The 4197-nt window shown below is 39.3% G+C and overlaps 1 non-coding gene across 1 annotated transcript; it reads left to right on the forward strand.

The window, feature by feature from the left end:
• The first annotated feature begins 3379 nt into the window (after positions 1 to 3379).
• LOC141670076 (small nucleolar RNA R71) lies at positions 3380 to 3486 on the forward strand. The gene has a single exon (XR_012554324.1). It is a non-coding gene; the product is annotated as a small nucleolar RNA R71 (small nucleolar RNA).
• The last annotated feature ends 711 nt before the right edge of the window (positions 3487 to 4197 follow it).

The raw sequence follows: 4197 nt of genomic DNA on the forward strand, positions 1-4197 counted from the left end.
TATACTTTATGACAGATGGGAGGGTATTCCAGATGAGGGAGAATGTTATTTTATTGAAGTATTTTGAAGAACTGGAACATGTTCTATTTCTGCTTCAAGTGAAAAACAGATCAACAGATGGTGCTGCAGGGTGTTTAAAATCAAATATTCAAAGACAGAAGAAGCTTTACTCTGTAAAGTCTGATAGCCCATACTGTCCTAAGTACAGATCTCACAGTGGAGAAATTGTTGAAATGAAGCCTAATACTGCTAAAATCATCACTACATTTTCTGGTAGTAAGGGACTTGAATTCAATCCAGAGTCTGATAAAGCCTATATCATCAGACTAGATCAGGATATAAGGAAAGCTAAGATAAATGATCTCAGGGCTGCTATTTTCCAAACTGGTGAAGATACAGTTGAACTGAAAAATGCTAAAAGGAGGATGGTCAATAAACTTGAATATGATGAGAGATGTTTGTTGAAGAACTATCTCAGAACAACTCCTGACATCAAAGAGATCAGAAATTGAAGCCAAGTCAAAGATCTATAACTGCTTAAATTCTGAAGGATATACAGACTGAAGCTGTTATCAAACTTTAAGGATGGTAAAACTATAAGGACTGTAAGTTATAGTTATATAGTCAAATTCTCATGCATTTGTACTTAATGTTTTTGAAATCATCAAATATCTGTTAAACTTGTATATTATGCTAATCTACAAGTTGGGGGAGATTGTTAGATATATTTGTGATGTCATGTCTAATATGATTTATGTTTAGTTTTCAGATCTTAATTAACAGGACAAATCAGTACTTAACTGGAAATCAGTACTTATACTGAAGTCAGGACTTAAGATATCAGAACTTAAGTTATCAGGAGATATTTATCAGGAGATAATATCAGGACTTAAGGAGACGTTCAGATAAGGAAGGCGGCTGATTGAAAGGAAAGAAGATCAAGATAAATACAAGAAGAGATATGCATGGAGAAGAATTCTATGAAGAATAGAATACTTGGAAGAAAAGATAACTGATTGATATATATATTAGGAAGCAGAATTATATTCGATATCAATTAGAAGATTATCTTGTAACTGTGTAGTATATAAACACAGACATAGGGTTTACACTATATGTGTTATCTTAAACGAGTTTATTATTTATTGTAAGCCTAGCAGCTCTCATGATAATTTGTTCATCACTGAGAGAGGACAGTTCTTTGTAACAGAGTTTATTGTGTTGAATAAAATTTGTGTTCTGTTCCTTGAGTTCTTATATTCGATTTGATTGTAGTAAACACTGTATTCAACCCCCTTCTACAGTGTGTGTGACCTAACATCTTTGCTGCTCAACCGTAGGCTTGCTACCTTCCACTAGCAGAATTTTATGCATGCAATAAGAAGGGCTGATTCCCTTGATATCTGCTATAGTCCAACCAATTGCCGATTTGAACTCTCTTAGAAGCCTCAGGAGCTTTTTCTCGTCACTACCTGAAAGATCAGATGCAATAATAACACGCAAAGTAGATGCATCACCTAAAAACACATACCTCAAATGCTCAGGTAAAGGCTTAAGCTCAAGAGTGGGAGCTTCCTCAACAGATGACTTGAGGCGTTTATGAGCTTTGTTCAATTCCTCCATTACAAGAGATTCAAAAGGCATATCAAGCTTCCTTTTCTAGGGAGAAGCATTCAAATATTATAATTGTTCTTCTCCTTCATCATCTTCACTATATGAATTTCCCAATAAGGCTTTTTCCAAGGCATCGGACCTTAGTAATTGATCAAAATCTGAAGTAACCACAGAATCGACCAACTCAACCTTTAAGCACTCCTCATTTTCCATAGGAAATTTCATAGCATTGAACACATTAAAAGTGACATCCTGATCCAGCACTCACATTATGAGCTCACCTTTCTGCACATCTATCAAGGTTCGGCCAGTCACCAAGAAAGGTCTTCCCAAGATTATGGGAATCTTCTTATCCTCCTCGAAATCAAGAATGACGAAATCAGCAGGGAAGATGAGTTTATCAACCTTGACCAATACATCCTCCACAATACCTCACGGATATGTAATAGAACGACCAACCAATTACAAAGTCATATAAGTTATTTTTGGATCAGGTAAGTCCAACTGCTTGAAGATTGACAAAGGCATCAGATTGATGCTAGCTCCCAAGTCACATAAGCATCTGTCAAAAGACACTTTTCCAATAGCTCACGGAGGAATAGTGAAACTTCCGGGATCTTTAAGCTTCGGAGACAACTTCTGTTGCAGCACAACACTGCATTCCTCCGTGAGAGCGACCATTTTTAAATCATCTAGCTTCACCTTTCGAGAGAGAATACCTTTCATAAACTTTGCATAACTAGGCATCTGCTCAGGAGCTTCAGTGAAAGGTATGTTGATATGAAGTTTCTTGAACACCTCCAGAAACTTCTCAAATTGCTTGTCCAGCTTTTTCCTCTGCAGTCGCTTAGGAAAAGGTGGTGGAGGATAGATCTGTTTCTCCCCTGTATTACCCTCAGGAGGAGTGTGCTCAACAATAATCTTCCTTGATTCCACTTCTTCTTCCTGCTGCTCTACTTCTTTCTGAGCCCCAGCTTCTTCAGTCAATGCTTGAGTTTGTTCGGGATTCGCAACCTTTCCAGACCTCAAAGTGATTGCCTTAACCTGCTCCTTAGCTTCCTTCATTCCTGGCACTTCTATGTCATTGGGTAGTGTACCTAGCTGATGATTTAGCAAGGCATTGACAATTTGACCAATTTAATTTTCCAAGGTCTTGATAGAAACAACTTGACTCTTGCACATAAGCTTCAACTCCTCTAGTTCAGATTTTTCATTAGCTTGTTGTAGCTGGAGTTGCTGTCTTGGTGCATATTGCAGTTGCTGAAAACCAGGGGGTTGTACTATCCAGCTGATAAGGCTATTGAACTGCATTCCGAGCGTTTCTCCAACTGAAATTAGGATGATTGCGGTTGTTGGGATGATAAGTGGATGGCACGGGCTGCTGCGAACGCTAAAAGTTACTCACGAACTGAGCTGATTCAATAGAAATTGTGCACTGATCAGTCTCATGGGCACCGGTGTAAAGCTCATAGACACTAGCGATTTGATTAACCCCATGATTAGCCAAAGTGTCCCCCTTCATCATCAAAGCCTTAAGTTGGGCAGTATAGCAGTTGCTGCATCCAACTCCAGAATTCGTGCTACTTTTCCCTGAGTTAGTCTTTGGGAAGGATTCTGGTATTCATTAGCAGCCATCAGTTCGATTAATTCATAAGCTTCATCCTAGCTCTTAGCCCACAAAGCTCCTCCTGATACTGCATCAAGCATGGGTCTAGAAGTAGCCCCAAATCCATTGTAGAAACAGTTATTAATCATCCAATTAGGCATGCCATGGTGTGGGTACTTCCTTAGCATCTCCTTATATCGATCCCAAGCCTCACACAGAGATTCTCCAGTTTGCTGAGCAAATTGAGTAAGAGCATTCCTGATTGCAGCAGTCTTCGCCATAGGGAAGAATTTAGTGAGAAACTTTTGAGCAAGGTCTTCCTAAGTGGTGATAGACCCTGCTGGTAGAGAATGTAACCAGCACTTAGCTTTGTCCCTCAAAGAGAATGGGAAGAGTCACAGCTTGATAGCATCTTCAGTCACATCATTGAACTTGAACGTGTCGCAGATCTCGATGAAATCCCTGATGTGCATGTTGGGGTCTTCAGTAGGAGAACCCCCAAACTGAACTGAGTTATGTATCATCTAAATCATGCTTGACTTCATCTCAATAGTGTTAGCCCTGATAGATGGCCTGATGATGCTTGATTGGATGTCATTGATCTTAGGTTGAGAATAGTCCATCAAAGCCTTAGGATTTTCTGCTTGATCTCCCATCTCTACTAAAACTGGTTCCTCGACTTTCTCTTCTTCTTCTACCTTCTTTTCTTCTTCGAAAACTTCCTTTCGAACCACTACAACTTCTTCCTCGGCTTTATCCAGAGTTCTCTTACAAGTACGCGAACGCGTATGCATACACCCTCGCTAAAGTACCTGAAATAAGACAAGGAAATGAATAAGTAACAGTGTCCGAGTCAATGAACTTTAACGACCACTGATGGAAAATACATAAACTAAAAATTAACACTGCAGTCCCTGGCAGCGGCACCAAAAACTTGTTAGTCGCTAAACACGCGCTAAATTACACGCAAGTATACG

This window comes from Apium graveolens, chromosome 6, assembly GCF_009905375.1.
Source record: "Apium graveolens cultivar Ventura chromosome 6, ASM990537v1, whole genome shotgun sequence".
Classification (NCBI taxonomy): domain Eukaryota; kingdom Viridiplantae; phylum Streptophyta; class Magnoliopsida; order Apiales; family Apiaceae; genus Apium; species Apium graveolens.